Source organism: Thermobia domestica, chromosome 10 (genome assembly GCF_964235325.1).
Source record: "Thermobia domestica chromosome 10, izTheDome1.hap1.1, whole genome shotgun sequence".
In the NCBI taxonomy this organism is placed as follows: domain Eukaryota; kingdom Metazoa; phylum Arthropoda; class Insecta; order Zygentoma; family Lepismatidae; genus Thermobia; species Thermobia domestica.
In genome coordinates, this window is record NC_137463.1 from 113,820,945 (window position 1) to 113,842,150 (window position 21,206).

General features: G+C 35.6%; 1 long non-coding RNA gene across 1 annotated transcript in view; it reads left to right on the forward strand.

The window, feature by feature from the left end:
• The first annotated feature begins 5,295 nt into the window (after positions 1-5,295).
• Positions 5,296-21,206, forward strand: part of LOC145662065 (uncharacterized) — a 57,296-nt gene continuing 41,385 nt past the window's right edge. Inside the window, exons 1-2 of the long non-coding RNA XR_014126972.1 lie at positions 5,296-5,387; positions 15,121-15,203. This is a non-coding gene — a long non-coding RNA (uncharacterized LOC145662065). The remainder of the gene's footprint in view (positions 5,388-15,120; positions 15,204-21,206) is intronic.

The window sequence follows — 21,206 nt, forward strand, 5'->3', positions numbered from 1 at the left end:
AAATCACTGATATAACCATAGCACGATTAACATTTGAATGACTTCTTCAAGAAATGTTGGCTCCCGAAATTCCTAATAATGTGATCAGCCGGTTTTATAAAAAAAAAAAAAAGTACAAGATAAAAAACGGAACTGAAAACCAGCAGAACTGCCGCACTGTGGATGTGTACATTGAAATGGTAGATATAATGAAATCATTTATTAAACCTGAAAGAACAGGCAATTGGGAAATGCATTTGCATACGGTGGCTTCCTTTTTTCGTAGCATGTGGCCATAATTCGTATGCATGTTCAGTACGAATATACTTACGAAGCATGTTAGAACTTGAAGATGTGCACGTACACATAGCTTTCTTGATTTGACTAAATGAAGTAATAGATTTTGGGCCGGACTTCATACGGATTTGATAATTAAACAGGTGCTAATGAGGAATATAAAAGGTGTTAGCAATAGCTTAACACGTGGTGAAAGGATGACACAAGAGCAGCAGCTCGTATGGGTAATGTCCGACCCATTTGTACACTCCTCTACCAGGGAATGCAAGAGTTTGCTGGGACTCAACAGGCTATAACTAAGCAACATATAACTCTGACCAAATCCCATGCGAAGAGAGACAACGCCGACGCACAAAAAATTTTGGAATTTGTGGAACATCTCAGCGTTTTCCATCCTGACCAAAATCTAAGGAACGTAATTACAGGCATAAAATATTCTGCAGAAACAAACCGTGAAATGGTTGATGAAGTAGGGAGCAGAATTCTTGTTGATATGAACGATAAATTGGTTACACAATTTTCATTCAAAAGAAACAAAATGGTGAAACTAATGAGGGTAGTACAGGTAGTTAAGGCGAAAGATGAGGCATTTTACATAGACCTTTAACTGCTTCTCCAGCATCTTTTCATTTGCGCAAAAATCAGTGAATTCGATTTGAAACGTTTTCCATTACTAAGTATGTATATACCTAGCTTCGATATTTGACACACATGGACTTATCAGAGATTCTGGAAAGGCCCAGCTTACAACCTACTTGCGCCACCAATGCTAGGCAACCCCTACAACACCAGGAAATCTGTACTATGTCATTGATGGTGGGAGGTTGCTGACCGTTTGACTTGGAGTAAGTAACAAACATTTGAAGCACTCTTCCTTTCATATGTACAATATGTTAAGTCAAAGTTTGGGCAAGCAACTATTATATTTGATGCCTACTAAGGAGAACAGTTATCAACAAACTCTGAGGTTCACTGCAAACCAACCGAGGTCTGCAGAGATCAAAGTTTCATGTAACTCAGTAGACGGTTCTCGCTGTCACCAAGGACATGTTCTTCAGCAACAAAAGAACAACAAGACTTTTGTAACACTGTTGGCTGAAAAGTTTACGGAAGCTGGGTATGGTACCAAGCATGCTCCTGGAAACGCAGATATCCTCATTGTAAAACAAGTAATTGAAAAATTGAAGACGTGTCTGACAGCAGTTATTGGTGAAGACGCTGACCTTCTAGTCCTGGTTTCAACTGAATTATGTCTTCCTGTGTTCTGAACCCAAGAAAAGTACCAAAAGTGTAATGATCTACAATATTAGAGCAATGAAACAAACACTGTGTGATATCATGTGCCCACACATACTCTTCGCTCATGCGCTACTGGGATATGACACTACAGCCAATCCATATGGGTTAGGGAAACGGGATTCCATTCTACTCTTGCAGAAGGACGTGTGTTTCCGGGAACAGGTCGCAATATTCAGAACTGCGGGGAGAATATAAGAACAAATCAAGGCATCTGGTAATATAGTTATGGCGTGTCTATATGGGGATCGAATTGGTCTAACTCTTAATGACATCCACAATCACAAGTTTATGTCTAAAAGAGTTAACTCGACATCTTAAGTGACGCCTCAAGTACTGCCTCCTACTAAAAGTGTCTGCTACTATCACTCTCTACGTATATATCTTCAGGTTTATGCCTGGTTTTCCAATGACTTCGAACCGCTCCAATTGGGTTGGGAACTCAGTGATGGACATCTGTAACTAGGAAATATGGCATAGCCTCAAGCACCTAAGCAGTTGTTGACGTTTATAAGACGTGGCTGCTTTACAACTCTGTGTTCTACCATGCAATTCAACTGCAAGAAACACGGCCTTGACTGCTCAAGTACCTGCTCTGAATGCCATGGAATCGCATGTCATAATGTAGCAGATGCGACAGAAGTGAAACCGGAAAGCGATGATGACTCATTCTGGAGCCAGTGCTTCAGTTGCTGCTTCGTGCAATTGTGATTGAAGAAAGATAATGTTCTGATACAACTTAACTGTCGGGTTAGAAACGAGAGGCACATAAAAGGTGCAGGATAACAATACCATATTTGTATGAAATAGAACACATGATAAATGAGGGCGTCTCCACCACTAGTCTTAGGCGACTAGAACCATGAGCAAAATTAGACAGGGTACCGAGTTTGAATTTAGTGTTAAAATTATTTGAAAATAACCAATGCATTTTCATTGAGAATTGGTAGCAATAAGGGCATTAAGTAATAGATGGTAGAGCAATTACACATGTAATTGTAATTTATTGAAAATCCATGTTTATCTCTTTCATCAATAGCTTATGTCCTTTACTTTGGCACCAACTTGATGAAAATTGGCCTTATGGAAGCGGAGTGATAGTTACTTTTTTCTCTGCAATCCACAATGTCATTTGTTGTTTCTGTCAAGTTGCTTCTTGTTATGATGTCTAACCACAATACCTGAATTGCGTATCTGAGTGACTCAAAATACAACACCCTGCGTCACATAAAACCACGTAGCTCCCTTACTTTCAGACATAGGTAAACAATTTTGGTGTTGATGGAAAGGTAACACTGAGATCTATTATTTTGTCTCGGTGTGGTTTAAACACTTTAAATCTAACTGTAACAATATTTAAATAATGCTGTATACAATTATACCAATTGTACATTTTGGTGATTGTATTGTTTATTAGCTTCGATTTGGAGCAAGAACCAAGTCTCTAGATTGATTCATTGCGAAGATATTACAAGAAACGTTTATCAAAATGTTTTATGAAAATACCCAAGATGGCGGCCCAAAATGGCGGCTTTCCTGTAGTCAGATTTTGGTAGACTTTTGATGTGTTATTCAGGATACTCAATAGGACCAGAAGCAATAAAAATATATTTTATTACACTTACTTTCAGGTTCAATCCCAATTTTACTCGTCCAAATACCTATACATCAACTCTCCTTTATCAGAATTCAATACATTAACTTGAACAAGTGAACAGCACAGGTTTCAGATCAAAACACCATTTCAACTTTACTGGTGAATTGATTTCGAAATGATAAATTGATATTCGTTTTTTCAATATCTCCAAAACTGCATTACGAGCGTTGTTACATAAATTCTAAGCCTCACCAAAAAATATTAGAACTTTTAGGACGTTATTATTGAACCTTCTTATGATGTGATACCAAATTTGGTATTAATATCGACTGTTATTTTTTTACAGGTCCAGAAAAAACAGAATGGAGACCAAGTGGAGAAATTGAGAGCGAGAGTTGTTATTGAGTACCTCCACAAGAAAGGTTTAAAGCCGCAGGAGATCTACGCCGACATGGGTGCTACTTTATGTGATAGTGCCCCTTCATATACCACAGTGAAGAAGTGGGCAGCTGAAGTTAAGAAGAGAGAATCTCCCTTATAGTTGACACTCGAACAGGAAGGCTCGTGAAAGCACTTACTCAGGAGAATGTTGACAAAGCGTATGAAATCATGATGAATGATCTAAGAATAACCATCGGACAGATGCTGAGACGTAGACCTATCTACTGTAAACGTTGACCAAATTATAACTCAGCATCTGGGAATGAGCATGGTTTCCGTGCGACGGTTGCCAAAACTTTTCACAGCTGATTAAAAGCACACCAGACTCAACTTTTTAAGTGGCAATCTTCATCTCTTCCGGACAAATCCAGATGTCTTTCGCACTCGATTCGTAACAGTAGAGAGAACGGTATAAATCTCTTCCTTTTATTATTTTTTTTGGGGGGGAGGGCACTCGTTCCATACTGAAAGCAATACTTTGAGTGCATAATTCAGTAAATTAAAAAGGAGTTTTCAAAATACAGAACAATGTATTCGTATCAGCTCATACAGTCGAAAAAAGTTGAAACTATACCCACTTTTGCTGGTGACTGTATAGTACAATCAAATATTGAACGTTAATTCAAAGTTCATATTATTGTATTTAATGGTCCGAGAATACACGAGTAAATTTTACATGGTTTCCAAGGCACTAATGACGAAAGTTTAATGCGTTTGTAAGACATTTGCATAAAAATGAATTGGAACTATATCAATTATGTCTCCCACAAATAAATGTTACCGTGACCAAGGGCGCCGATCCTTCCCCCCCCCCCAAAGCTCATGTGGGCACCTCTATTGAATTTATGAATATACAATATTTGGCATAATTTGAATGCAGTTTGTCTTAAAATCCTCATATATATACCTTCTGCATCTGAATGGGCCCCCCAAATTTACAGAGAATTCGGCGCCCTTGACTGTGACCTTTCAAAATCATCATTACATTAATAGATTAATCGAACTAAGAAGTAGTGCAATTTCATATAATAGGTAGGCTAAATCACTGTAATAAAAAGCATTTATGTAGCAAGTATCCAGAGTGCATTCATTGTGTAGCAGCATGCATATCTTGCAAATGGTTCAATATTATTTTGTTTCCGGAAGAAGACTTTGCTATTAAAAGCTAAAAGTAATAAGGTAAATGAAATGTCTTTTATTACAGAGATAAAGTCCCTTCACTGCATTGTTCAGCGACACATTAAGTCCCTGAGTATCTTGATATTGTGAACATATGTTAGCATTTAAACTTCTAACTAGCATTGAATGAATGTTCTTATCTTTAAAGACTCATATCGTTCGTACAAACTGGTCTTCTTATATTGTTTTCTACCTATTACAGTGTTAATTATCTCTTACGTCTTCCATAAATCATCATAGATTTGGTACATTTGGATGCTAAAGATTGCCATGCACCCATGATAATGGTATTCTTGCCGAATAATTGGCTTTGAATCACTGTCATTTACTATTAGAATTTGCAATTGAATAAACGGAGGTATTAATAGATTAGGTACAATATTAGAAGACATTTATCTATTTTATGTGGTCTACAACATCGTAATAACATGTGATCCATTACTTAATGACCAAGGTCGTACAGTAGGAGCAATTACTTGAATCATCGCTATGCTTAGCATTTGGAAGTAATTGATGGTGACAAGTTTCTTATAAATATTGTCAATTCCATCACTTTTTACTCTTCAGAGGCGAAGCAGCGAAGAAGAAGCATACGAAAGTAAGTATGAATTTGGTGAAATCAATACAAATATCTTGCAATCAGATCACAAGGAATTCAAGTCCAATCTCTAAAGTTGAGAGAAAAAGAAATATGACATTTGTAGGTTTCGTTTAAATCCATTGAAAAGCGAACGCATGTTTTTATGAGTTATTTATCATATCTGGTCATGAATCTTTTAAGCCATGACAGGAGCTTCCAAATGATATCTTAAATATGAAACATGTCCAAAATGACAAAAATTGGACTTGAATCTCTTGTGAATTAAACGCTATCACAGTGAGGAGGTTTGGATGCAATCGATCCCTTCATAGAAGATCAGACTCTTGTAAATAACATTTCGTAAAATCCTCTTCTCGAACATACTTCTTTATACTAAATGTCGTTCCTTGATTTATCCTAGAAACTTAACACACTCAAAATTAGATATACATTTGTATTTTTATCTTCTGAAAAGCGTTTAGAGCTCCTTGACCTTATATATGAAGTCATATTAGCTCTTCTAATAATTTTTCGTTTTCTATCACCTTCATACAGCATTTCTGATATCAGCAGTTTTAAGAATTTTATTTCATTCAGGCACAATACAAAGACGAAAAATTATTAGAAGAAACCACTGTTTATATTTTCTATTCATCCCGACCCACTCAGGTCAGATGAGGTCTTATTTCCTTTAAGAAAAAAATTGTAAAGAGGAAAATGAAACAGGTAGAAAACTTGTCCACATAAACATTGAGTAATTCCCTAACCTCATCCTACCTTTAAAAAAAATAGTGAAAAACTTAAAGACAATGAAGAACATCAATAATGCAGAGCGTGAATCAGAAAGTATCTAGAAAACGCTATTACATAAATTAGTAATTGTTTTCAAGGCCTTTTAGGGCAATGTATAAATTTGGTTACCCATCAATTATGACGTCATAAACTGCGTACGTAAATTTCTAGGCTTTAAGGATTTAGGATTTAGAAATCAGATATCTGAGCCCTGTCACATATGAAGTATGATGTCCCTCGGCGATCACACTATCCGAGGAAAGGGAAGGGAAGGAAGGAAGCGGCCTGGGACCTACACTTACATGTTATGTACCATCACGGCATTTGGCTGATGTGAATGAGGAAAACCATGGAAAATCTCACTCGAGAAATGGCTACCCTGCAAAAACTTTTACACTTTTTCGACCGAACGTTCCCACCGGGAATGGAAGCCTGGAACCGCTCGGACCAAAGACAAGAACGTTAGTGACTATTCTACGCGGAGCCACTCGAAGCTGTAAGAAAAGGTTTGAATTCGGTTATTAGTTTATTTAATAGCGTTTTGTAGATGTTACCTGGCTCAGTTTCTATATGTTTTATACTTTTCATAGCCTTTAAGTCATTCACTAGAATTGAAAAAAAGTGGGGCGAGCTTAGAGAAGAGCTTTCTTCCGTAGTTATTTGGTGTAACGATAGTATTGTCAGTGTGGTAACTATTCTGGTACCATTATTAGGTCACGCAGCAAACAGCAAACCTCAATATACTATGATTCAACTTGGTAGCTTTCTTCTTCAGTCTTGTAAGTAGCCGTAAGATCCAATGAAAAGTCGTAATCCGTTCAATTTGGTCGTGATATGTGAATTCTAGATGTCAATATTCAACCAACATGCACTGAGATACTCAACTAGAATATAGAAATATAATTATTCGAACGAAGCACTGTAGTCTCCACTCCTTGGTCTCAATATCAATATCAGAAATAACCTTTATTACCAACACACTAACGACAATTTAAACATACTACGATAGTCATCTCCAGGATCGGTGACTGGCTTTAGTCATTAAGAACCTCAATACGTAAGAAACTGTGTGAGGACCGCACAATATTGCATATCGGAAACTCTTCAATATGAATTACCTCAGGGTTCTCTTCATTACATGCAGCCAATCACCAAATGACATTTGATTATAGGAACCGACTTTTTCTATTCCATTGTTAAGCCATCACTGCAACAAAATAATGAATTCATTAACATCAATTGTTTAGCAGCACTTTTTTATGCATACAAGGAAGGTTTTCCTTATTCGAACAGATATCAAGAGAACCATTTACTCTTCTTCTTCGTTTGTGAAACTTTCTTGCATATCTTATAGGTCTCTGTTGAATCACTTTTCTAATGAGTTTTCACCAATTATTCTTAATATTGTTATTCAAATCCCCTTTCTCCAACAGCTTTTCATTGTTCTTTTCTTTCACAAATATTATCTCATTATCTTCAATTCGAAAGTGGTAACTCTTTTCTTTTTAATAATTCCTTTGTAGTAATTATATTTCTGTCTGCATAGGGAAACACATTTGATGATTCCTTTATTTGGCTCTTAGATTTAGGTTCAGTGACCAAAACCTAAACTTTTCTCCTTCTTCATAAATACTGTCTCCGTTATTACTATTCTTGAATTAATTTCTCTTTAGTATGTCATGACTTGATAAATAACATACCTTAAAGCAAACAAAAAGTATCTTACGTCTTTATTTTAATTTATGTAATTATTAATATGTATCGCTGTGTAAGGCAACATTACTTTTGTGCTTTAAATCTATGCTAAGATTTAAGTTCCGTACTCAGTGTCATAAAACTGTTAATAATTTGAAAATGTATTTCCATTTCCTCTCGTATTTATCGAAGACTATCTTTACCAAACACTTCAATCAGATTTTGAAGTTATATGCTAACCCACGCCTCATTCTCACATCCAGAGAAACTGCTCCTTACGAGTTTACTCTCTACAGCTATCCATCCTAAATGTATGTGTTAACTTCCTGATAACTAACATATCTTACAATAGCTGTAATTCTGTCACTAAACATCTTAGACCAAAAACCAATTCTAATATTAATCTGAGAAATATGATGAATATATTGAGTAATATTGGAGCGATAACTTATGGCCATGAATTCAAAGGACAATAGGTCCAAACTAGAGATGGGATTTGTACCGAAAAAATAAACTTTTTAAATTCTATTTTCATTTGGAGAAAATTGGATTTATTCTTTACTGAGTGCCGTTAATAAGTTAATTACAGTTTAATAGGTACATCAGCAGCGAGGCTATTCGTTCCCGTTACGATATGATAAGTGGCAGTCATATATTACAAATTGAAATTAATACTTCTAAATAACTTCAAGCAACTTCAAGCAACGTTCAAGACATTAAGATATTAAAACAAAAAGCTATAAAGCTTAAAAGTCAGGTCGCTAATTTTTTTTAAAAAAAACGAAATCTAATTACAGCAAGAAAATAAGTAAAAAATACCAGTAGTATCAACACGTAAAACAAAAATTTTATAATATCATAGCACATTGGTTCTCCCATCCTTACCAATAAAAGTAAGATAGTCTTTAAAATAACGGTTAACGTTAGGAACTAAATTATAATGGATGAGATGGAAGTGTCCTATACGCCAGGATCACTTCCTCTTCGAGACTAACACGTGACCATATATGTCAATTGCCCAAAATAGCTTTTACTGACTGAAGCTTGTCTGGTCTCAATCTAATTGTCAGTGAGAGCGCATCCGTTGAAGGAAATAGCTCCTGAGATCGGTTCAAGGAACAGAATACTCAAGTGGAACATCTGTCACCGCAACGTTCTTGACTGTTGTATCTGCACGATTGTTTCCCCAGCAGGCAATGACGACACAAATCCTGCTGCTGTTGCTCATAATTTTTCAATTATGTTTTGCGCGAGGGTATATGTAATAAAGACATTCTAGAGGCTTCTTAGAACACTTTGAGAATTAGGGCAGGTAAGTACACGTTTGAAATCAGAATCCTATGTCCAACTCTTGACCGACTTCGACCCAAAAAGTACGAGTGACTGAAAAGCAAGAAAGATAATACAAAACAACGTTTTGGAAAAATTCCAAATGTTTTACCAAAGTTTCGTGAAGATTTGATAATTTCTGAAGGATAATATGTACTTAACATGTTCTCGTTTTGAAGTGTTGTAATCCTCACTATGGATGTGAACTTCCACCTCTCCTGTTCAGCGCCTATATAGAAAAGGCTGTAAAAGAATTCTTTGATAAAAACGAGAAAGGCATAAAAGTAAATGGTCAGGTTTTCAGCACAATAAGGTTTGCTGATGACAGCACTGATAGCGGAGAACGAAAAGGACTTGCAGGAAGCACTTTCAAACTTCAAAAGACCAACTGGAAAAACATGCAGAATGAAGACAAATAAGAAGAAAACCAAAGTGACAAAGTGCACAAGAACAGGACAGGAAGGAGCAAACGTATGGCTAGATGGAGAGAAAATCGAAGGCGTTAAGACGTTCCCCTACTTACGAAGTATAATATCTTCGGACAGAAAAAGTGAAAAAGACGTAAGTTCCAGAATAGCCCAGGCTAAACAAACATTCAATAGAAAAAGAGGATTGCTAACATCAAGAAATGTGTCGTTGGACGTTTGTAAACGATTGTTTAAGACCCTGGTACGGAGCGTCGCGCTTTACAGATCAGAGAGGATATTGAGAAAAGCTGAAATATTCAAACCGGAAGCACTTGAAATGTAGTGTTGGCGCAGAAGGCTGCGCATACCATGGACCGACAGGAATGAAGACGTACTAAAGGAATCTAATGAAGGACGATATAGCCTATCATGAAATTAATAGGAAAAAGAAGAAACAGCGTGCTTGACCATCTCATTCAGCACTCCGATTGGATCACCGTGCTGATAGAGGGAAAACAGAAGGAAAATCAACAAGAGGAAGACCAAGGATAGAATATCTAGATGCAGTTCGAAGAAAAGACTTTATTCAAGTATGAAACAGCTCTCCCAAGGAAGAGAAAAATTTTAAAAATTTCCATGCTGCCAACCAATCTATGGTTGAGGTGAACAACGAGAAGAACTCTCACTCTTTCCTCTGACTACCATCCCCCTGGATACCCAGGTTCGATTCTCGGTGGAAGTTCATGTCGTTCAAATCTAACGTGAAACTGCAGGTCCACGTCTCGTATAGCCTTACTGCTCATGGGGATGCTAAACTAAAATCCAAGTAACCAACATCAAGAAGTGCCGCTTTTGGCGATAGTCTAGTGCTAGCGCATGTGCCTTTAGTGGATGTGATCTTGGATTAGATTTTCGGTGGGAAAGCACAAAAAGATTCACAATCATTCACTTTCATTATTTATCTGTCTCTTTAACCTAAAGTGTATAATCGAGACATTAAACTAAAATAATAATAATAATATAGTTTTAATATATTGATCATGAATATTTTCAAGTAGAACATTTCTTAAATCATATTTATATTAGGAAACGTAAAAGTTGTAATGAATTTTTGTCCCATATTACTGACTGATTTCAGACGCAAGGAGTGGGAATTTCTATGGAAAATACACACTATGTTGCATTAACATGAATATTTCTTTAAAAGAAAGTTATACTAAAATATTGTTTAATCATTGCGTTACGTCATAAAACTATACACCAATCCTTGCATCCTTGAGATGATCTCCCCATTGTTAACTGACAGTTTTGAAACGAAAATAATAAGCTCATTTCTTAAGGTTTGAGGAAGGCATTTGTCAAGTTTCCTTACAAGTAAATAATATGTACGAAAATTATCGTGTAATAAATAGACGGACAGAGATAGACACAAATGTCGCTTGAGTCAAATCTTTGAAGCTCGATTTTACTCGGTAATCATAACAACGGTAGTTATATTGATTATAGTTTGTGTAACATACATTTATTAGAGAATATTTTCTTACTATGTGATCGTCTGTATCCAGTTATTATTGCGCCATAAGTTACTATAAATATGAAAAATGTCGCCCTGAAGTCAATCAGATACACGGAGAAAAATGCATAATCCAGTCGGCATGTAAATGCTGTTTTTACCAGGTTACACGCGTCATCACATTAAATAATGTTGTTTCATCCGTAGTACGATCTACACCACCACCCAGCAAAAATTTTGTATTGTGGGACCACCATTTCAAATCTAGGATTAACGCCATACCCATTCCGACGGTGGTAGCTTACGTATATAATGTTGTTACCACCTTCCTACGACTGTCCCCTCTTGATTCTTTCAAAATCTGTGACTCCCTACCTAACGAGCGTAATAAGACGTCATATCACTCTGTGAGAAGGAAAGGGAGGAAAGATGTATTTAACACGACGCCGAACTCCAGACTTGGTATGGTGTTTCCACCTGCTGTACTTTTATACATGAAATTGCATTACTTAAGGAGCGCACTCACCCAAATACGATGTATCCACATGGAAATCCTAGTCCTTTTTTTCTCAGTGTACTTTTGGAAAAAGAGTAATGAAATGATGGTTAAAATGTTCCTGAGAGATCCTGTGTGTATAAATAATATAGTATTACATTGAACACTATACAATAACTGAATAATTTTGTTTATGATGGTTGCCAGATTGAAATGCCCTGCTGCGTTGACTTTATCAGGTTAGGAAATAAATGTTATTTACCTAGTGAAGTTCAACATGCCCAAGGTTATAAAGCAATCGTTAGAAAACGCAATTAAATCTTTGACGATATACGCGTAAATATAAAAATCTACTTTTAGTACGCAAAGTTACAACATACGGAACAATGCTGATATATAGAAATTTTAATTCATAAAGATTAGATGAATTAATATTAACTGATTAGAAATTATGTCAATATTATGGGGCTAACTGAGGGAAGCCATCTTTAGGGGTGAGGGAAAGAGTTCTCCTAAAGATCTGCAATAAAAGAAAATAATATACTTATTGTAAACGAACCATGAACTAGGAAAATATTATTCAAAAGTTGAATTATATGTTGCTACACAGTCAGTATAATCGTTGTACTTTTCTCTATGAAATATTAAATTTCTTCTAAATCAATGCAAGTATTAGTGTCACGTGTACTCAGTATGAAGAAGTTTGATCGTAACGGCGTGATGTTTTCTAAATTAACATTACAACCGGAAGTGGTGGTAAATTGCTACTACTTACAAATGTAGTAGGAAAATAAGGATGAAGTCGAAATATGTTCTTATGACGCTCGGAGGATTGTTAAAAAAAATCAGCTTCTCGTTATCTGCTATCGTTTTTATTCCAAAGCAGTCAACGCAAAACCGGAAATGGTCGATCTCTACTATTTCCGGCTTAAATATAATCTCCATCAATGAACGCAATTTCTAATTTTTCACTCTCTACATCCTGTGAAAGTTCATGGTGATCCATCAAGTAGTTTTTCGAGATTTTTTTGTCTGCCGGACGGACGAATACATGGACAAAGTAACAATATAAAGAAGTTTTAGTTAACGAACTTTCTTAAAAATCAACGCAATTTCTACGTACGTAGAAATGTGTAATAACAATACACATACAGTGACAATACACATACAATAACAATATATATACAGTGGCGGATTCAGGATATGATCAAGGGAGGGGCTAAGCCATAGTTTGCCGTTTTATCCGCTGTAAAGCTGGACTGAAGTCCATTTTATCCAGTGTAAACCTGAGCGTCAAGGGGGAGCTATAGCCCCTTAGCCCCCTCTTGGATTCGCCCTTATATATATATATATATATATATATATATATATATATATGTGTGTGTGTGTGTGTGTGTGTCGGTCATTACTTTGTCACATAGAAGGGAGTTACCAAGCGCCACCAACTTTTCGACAGATCTAATTACATACAAAGGCAATTTTTAGACTTTCGCCTCGTCGAGGGAACTGGCGACAAGGGCGCCGATTTCTCTGTAATTTTTTTTTGGGGGGGGGACATTCAGATGCAGAAGGCATATATATGAGGATTTTAAGACAAATTGCATTCAAGTTATGCCAAATATTGTATATTCATAAATACAATGCGGGGGCCCACATTTGGTTTGGGGGGCCCGGACCCCCAGGATCGGAGCCCTTGACTGGGGATAGAAATTTATGCAAAAAATGAGTACCTCACGCAAAACGAAACATAATTCACAATTTTTTGTAGTCGCTAAACTGATGACAGTCCCAATGATATTTAAACACAATTTTAGGCAAGAAGTAGCATGTCAGCTAGCTCGAGAACTAAAAAGGGGCAACACCAGAAGCGTTGTTCTTTGCTATTTGCTCGTATTTAACTGTTTTCTTTATTTTTAAATGATTTGCACCATTCTTATTCTCTCTGTGCGTAGAAAGGACTTTTCAACTAGTGCATAATGAAAGCTTGATAAAATTTAAAGAGTTCGTGTATTGAAAAGTGAAAGGTTAGCGAAAGATTTTTGTAAGTTGCTGACTGTTTGTACGATTTTCTACTAGGCCATGTTAGATAAATTGTTAAGCGCTCACTTTCAGTGATTTTTCCAGTTCTCTGACAATTATTCAAATTTTATGTACCTTCTTTAAGCTGAAAGGATAAGTGTGTAGTGTGAAACAAAAAAATAAATATTTTATGCAACTGAATCCTAAATACAACTGTCTTATTTCTGCTCTTCGAAATAGATTTATATGCAGTAGAAGGCAGTGAATGAACTTCATTTCCTTGAACTAGTCAATAAGTATATTTATATTAAGTGCAAATCTTCTTAAATTTTCTCCTAAAATATTCTGAAAACTTGACATTTGATAATAAAACAGGAAAGTACGTAGAACTGAAGTATAATCAGTGTTCCTAAACTAATGTTAAAATAACTCTGTTTTGTACATTTTTGAAAAGAAATAGTATCGCTCTACATTTAGATCAGAAAGTAAGGACCATTACAAATAAAGATTGTATTTGAACCTGCGCGATGTACTATGTCAAATGACACGGTTTCACTGTATATCTGAGTTTTAGGCAATATAACGTGTAATTCGAATAGGAGATATTAGGCTATTATTACTACTTTTGGTTGGATTGGAATTTACCGTCATTTCAGTACCAATCCTATATAAGAAGTGGACCTACAGGTTAAAGTAGGATTGGAACCACTTGAACTCTCACTGTGAATTGAGCTCAGGTCTTCCGCAATCCACGAGGAACTATATTATTATTATTATTATTATTATTATTATTATTATTATTATTATTATTAGTAGTAGTAGTAGTAGTAGTAGTAGTAGTAGTAGTAGTAGTAGTAGTAGTAGTAGTAGTAGTAGTAGTAGTAGCAATGATGGTGAAAGTTGTAGAAGTATTGCAATTACAAATTAAAATTGAATATCTATTTTACATTTTACCTTCATATCTACAACAGAGTTTATGAAATCCACGAAATATTGTCTAGTATATTTTCTACTTCAAGGAAGTATACAAACTATTAAAACAAATAGTTACCTCACTTTCTCAATAGTTACGCAAATGGTTGCAAAACATTACTTTCAGGAAAGTACTCAAATTGAAAGTATTTGAAAATAGTATTCTAAGGCGAATTTTCGGATACAAGAGGGGTGGGAATGAGGAGTGGAAGAAACTTCAGAACGAGGATTAGTCAGTATGTAATAAAGTAAAAGAAAGCTTTCAAATATGTTTACTGAAAAGTGAATCGGGGAAAGACCTCTGTGCACAAGGATGCACAATGTTAAGATAGATCTAGGGATCTAAGTGGAAACTGGATCAAACTGCCCAAGGGCAGAAGTCAATGGAGAGCTTTTGAGGATGTGGCAATGAACCTTCCGGTTCCATAGACCATAGGCTTAGCTTAATTGTATTCAGAAATCTCACTATAAATCTTCTATTGAAACTGTTAATTATTTACATTGTAATTTCAATTTTATTTTCTACAGAACTTGGTAAAAGTCCGCCATCATGTTGAGGTGTCTTATACTTGTGTGTCTAGCTTATTGTTTGGCGCTGGCTCAAGCTCAAGGTAAAGTATTAATATGAAAGTGGTCCAATCTCATTGAGTTACTGAAATTTTTACACGTTATAGAACTCAGTTAAAGAAATCTCAGGAAAATGTGTACTTGGTCTATTAATCTTCTTTCTATCAACTTAAATGTTTCACGTTATTTACCAAGTTTTGATCAAAAGCACCCCGCACGTAAATTGCTGCTTTTAATAGAAATGTTTCATTATTATAATATATAAATGTTGAAATAGGACTTTTATTACATAGTTAGTGTTTCGACATATAAAGTAATGTATTATATTCGTATATTTTCTCACAAATACAGTATAGTTTGATTTTTTTGTAAAATACAGCATGTTAATATTTCGCTACAAACAAACAAGATTCCACTATTGTTACAAAATTACTTGCCTTTTATATATTCAAATACAGAAACATGTAAAAATATTCCTATCATTGCAAACACTAACAGTCTATACTTACAATCTTTTACGTTGAGTAATCTTTGCGAATAAAACTGTCATAAACGTCACATTTTGTTCGAGCCTTTCTGTCCCTGTAGGAAGGACACTTTACATCAGAGATCCAAATAAGCAACAAATTTTTACTAACCCAAGACAAACGGTACTAGCCCACATCCCAATCGTGATTTTTATAGTCTTTACTGTATAAAAACTCGCTCACATTGATGAACCACTCGCCCTGGGCGAGTGCTTATTTGCATCCCTGCTTTACAATAGGGTGGAGCAAAAAAATCAAATTTTCTAGTATCGAATTCTAATTGGGCTCAAAAGTTGCGTATTCGCATGCCAATCAGTAGAAAAATAACGAAATATTCATACTTCTGATCTTCAGTTCGCGCAAATGGCCTAAAATTTGAAAAAAAAAAAATTACAAAATTTACATAAAAATTTACCTTTACGCGAAAAAATCAGATATTTGAGTATTGAATTGTAATTGGGCTCAAACGTTGCGTATTTGCATGCTAATCAATGTACAAATAACGAAAATTATCACATTTTGGATCTTCAGTTCGCGCAAACGGTCTAAAGTTTTAAAAACATGAGAAAAATACTAAAATTTATCTTTATGCAAGAAATATACAGATTATTTTTTTTTATTTCTATAGTGTCTAAGCACTTTATTTTAGTTGTGTGAGGTCATGTTTGTTAATAATTCGTTATGTGAGCGATTTTATATATTTTATTTTCATAGCGATTTTGCAGCTCTTCGTCCATTTCTCAACTTTCTTTTGCCTTGAAATGGCCCAGAAATCACCACGAGAGGGTGTCTGCAATTTGAGTTCCACCCACACCCTATTCAACCATCCTATCAAATAGGATGTGCTAAATTATGTTGATTTAGTCAAGGACGTTCTCTTAAATTCAGATTTTTAAAAATCAAATTTTGGCATTGTGAGTCTTGAGTACACAGTTGCTCTAATGTAGCCATTTTGTTTTCTTGTCCGCACACTTTTCCTGCAGATTCTGTAACAAGTTTGACACATCTTTCAACTTCCTGATATGGCATGGAAAATTTAAGAGGTCAAACTCAGAAGCAGTTTTTTCATACATTAGTTTTAAGATACGAGTTTCTATTGTCAAGCTTTCGAGCACTGGTGGGGGCGACAGCATACATTTTCTCTAATCTATCAGCTCACTATAGTCCGTGGCATCAAAAATTTATTGAAGGTATCATTAAGGATGTAACACAGCAATTCAAACAGGGCAGTGTGCTCCAGACGTGGCTATAAGAGATCCTGGTCCTCTTAGTTATTTCCGATGGTTGATATATGTAAATTGGGTTAGATGGTTGCACGTTTCTCAAACAAATCAAACAAACAAACTCAAAGTGCTTGTAAACTACATTATAAAGACATATGAAGCGCCTAGTATCAAAAGTCGCCAGATCTTTTTTTTTTTTTTTCGAAATTGGGTTATATATTGCTCGTTATATGTTTGATCCAAGGGAATTCCATGGAAACAGAACTTTGTTTAAAAGCTTAATATTTCATACAAAAAAAAACTAGTTCAAATATGGGACTTTGTACGCATGTATATGGAGCTTCACTGCATGTTTTGCGAGATTACTCGAAAGTAAGCGAAATGGATGTGGCGGATTTTGATACCGGGTGCCTCATATGCTCCTGTCTGGTTCGACGTAAAGAGATATCAGCCAGTGAAATATGGACCTAAACATATTTTGAAGGTAGTTCAAACAATTAGACATTTGCCAAACAACATTAAAAGAATCATCGATCCTGTGATTGAGAGAAACGCGTTCTTTTGTCATCCAGAGAACATATTGTTAGCTATGACAGTAGATGAGAGGCAACACATACAAGAGTTTGGTTTCAGGAGAGTGCTACAGGCAAAAAATCAAGATCCGAAGGGGAAATATGTTCAAACTCTTGTGGCACCTTAAATAAATTTTGATGCTACGGACTACAGTGAGCTGATAGATTTGAGAAAATGTAAGCTGTCGCCTACTCTCTCCATCTTACTACTTAAGTATAACAAATCTACTCATGAATGTTCCATGCAGTACTCACGAAGTTGAAAGATGTGTCAATCTTCTCACAGAGTCTGCAAGAAAAGTGTGCGGACAAGAAAACAGAGATGGGTACATTAAAACAACTTTGTACTCAAGACTCACGATGCCAATATTTGATTTTTTTTTTAAATCTGAATTTTAAGACAACGTCCTTGACTACATTAACATAATTTAACACATCCTAATTGATAGGATGGTTGGATGGGTTGTGAGTGGAACTGCAATTGCAACCACCTCCTCGTGGTGAGTTCTAAACCATTTTATGAAAGAAAAAGTTGGCAAATGGACCAAGAGCTGCAAAATCGCTATAAAAATAAAATGTATAAAATCACTCACATAACGAACTAATAACAAACATGACCTCACACAACTAAAATAAAGTACTTAGACGCCATAGGAATGAGAAAAAAGTAATCTGTATGTTTCTTGCGAAAAGGAAAAGTTTGGTGTTTTTTGTTATTTTTTTCAAACTTTAGGCCATTTGCGCGAACTGAAGCCCAAAGTGTGGTATTTTCGTTATTTATCCATTGATTAGCATCCGAATGCGCAACTTTTGAGCCCTATTAGAATTCGACACTCGAAAATTTGATTTTTTTCGCTACACATTTCCTTGGTTCAATTAAACAGAATATTTGTTTTGTGGTTTTCTTATTGTTTCTTATCCTTTTCCCTTGCTCCAACAATGCATCCGAATATACTACAAAGTCATTATCACCAACATTCGAGAGAAGTAACGCTCGTGTAATAACTAAGACCCATTTACCTTCTAAATAGAGCACAAGACAGAGAAAGGTACAAGCGTTACACCATCAATCATCACTACACTTATATATTTGTGCATGATAATTGTACAATAGGAACAATTAACTATAAAAAACAAACTAAAATCAGCTACCACCTAACGGTCGTTAAAACACAGTACATATTTAAAAGGTAACTTTATTTACCAAGTGGGGTGTACTTGCACCCCACTCTAATAATTTGTAAATATTTAGAAGACAAATCATTTAGTAGAATTGCCTTCCCCATAAAAATATTTCATACAAATAAATAATAAAAGTCATTGAATCTCATTCTTGTAGAAATACTTTTATATCAGTAACAACAAAATAATTAGCAATTGGGTGTGTACCCCACTTGGTAAAAAGAAGGTTAATAATGTGGCAATATTTTCATAAAATACATTATAATTTTATCTCATTTAAACTATTATATTCGTTATTTAGAGAGAGAAGATTTAGAAATAATTAGAGTTTGATTACATTCTGTGACATATTTCATCACACGTTTAAAATCGGTGTAAATAATAGGAAAATGTGTGTCACTTCTCGCTCAATAATTAATATTTCAATTGCTTATGTCCGAAGAAATGTCCGCAAAACAAATAAAAATTGTTGTTGTGTATATACCCTATAGTATGCGAACTACTGACTTCACTGAATGACTGGTTCTGACCAGGCCCGTAGCCACCCCAAAAATGTAGAGGGGGCCCGGTAGAAGTTAGGGGGGGCCGAGCCAACCATATTATAGTTCATCGAATAGTAACATCAGCAATTCATCATATCCGTTCTTGAATGTTTAAGTATTTTGCTTCTGCTTAATTCTATTATCCCCCCTTACACACACATATTAAGTTAACATTCTGTAATCTACATGAAAAAAACTTGAATTTTATTAAATGGGTATTACTAACTACACGAATTAGAATTAAAATATAAATGTTTTGATAGTCCCACATGTAATACTAACCAGTAGCGTAGCGTGGTATTCCGAAATGGGGATGCCAAAGTTAGTCACTTGTGCGATACAATACTACTAAAATTAGCAATACATAGCTATACCGATGGGAAACATAGGGTTATAAAAAATTTAGAAGGGAGGCCCCCTAATTGGTGGCCTAGTGGGGCATGCAGAAGCAAATGCGTGGATTACGTTAGAAGCCAATAAGCAATTGTCTCAGCTTCTTCTTTCCACTACCGTTGTGACGAGAAAACTCGGCCCCACTGTTGTATAAACATTGTTTCCAGCATAGTTCCCATGGGCAGCTTCTTTCTCCCCGTAGCATACTTCAATCTCGTTCTTGAAAAAGTCGCCCCTACAAATTTGTCATCTTGGGTCCGGAACTCAGTCCCCCATTCGTGAATATGGTCCTGAGTGTATACGTATATCATTTGAAGATGCAAATAGAAAGCACTTAAACCAACTCTGGGGGCCTGTTTCTGTGTATGTATTTCGTTGTCAGATATCCAGATACTGAAGGCAGGGGCGCAAATCTGTTTTCAACATTCGGGGAACGGGTAAGACCGTTTCCATTTTTTTTTAAAGCGATGTTCAAAATATTCATGAAGTTGAAAAACAATGCTGTGGAGGATCAGAAGAGCAGAGTTATCTGCAAGATTGGGAGGAGGGCAGATTTGAGGGAGGAGAGCATATTTGAGACTTATTCTGGGGGAGGGGAGATGAGACTCATATTACGGTAGATGAATCTGATTTCTGAGGTGAACCTGTTGTATATTATATACCAGGCGATGTAGATGAAATTGTGATACGTATCAGTATTACAAATCAGTACCGTGAACACATTCTGAAATCTGAATACATGCATATTTATAATTGATATGTTTCTATTTACGCATCCACAATGATATACATTAAAATTTTAGGACACTTGTTTTGTAATAATATAAATAATGACTTCCCCAAAACTATGAAAAAAAAAAATCAACTATGTATGGTGCAACAATACTCTTATTTGAGCAAAATGATGATGATCTCAGTAGCATTATGGGAATCGTTACAGGAATTAAACAAATAGTTGAAAATAGACTAACAATAATTAATGACAATGAAATATTAAAGAATACGATTCTTTTTTAAAAATGAAACAAGTCAAGGGACCTCAATTTCATCTCACTTTCCTTTGTGGCATTCGGATACAAATCATCACAATTTCAAATCGGATGGAGAGGACATGTCCCCCTCATCTCCCCGGGATATGTGCCAATGACTGAAGGGCCCAAGCAATCTGTGCGAGGGGCGGGGAATTCTGGCTTTCTTGGTCTACCAGATCGGTGACCGTGATGCTTGTGTGTGAGAGCTCCCTCAAAGAGTTCCTGGCCACGCCACTGGACATATTATGTATTTATGATAAAGATTAATAGTTTGCCTTTAATTACGATTAAATTACGATGTATTTAATTACGATAAAGCATAACTATTTTTATACTATTATTTACATAACCGGCATGCTTCAAAAAGGCATTTAAGTAACCATTTCTGTTTTGATCTATCTTCTTGTACGCTCGTACGTTCTGTACAGAAACTATAACTTAGTTCAAGATATATAGAGTTGGAAATACTTCAATACGCCAGCGTATATCTAAAGCAAAATGTTGAGTTGCAAGGGGTGTAGAGGAGTGGAAAGCAAGTAGTTGCGCATGCGCATTCGACAGAAAGCAGACGAAAACC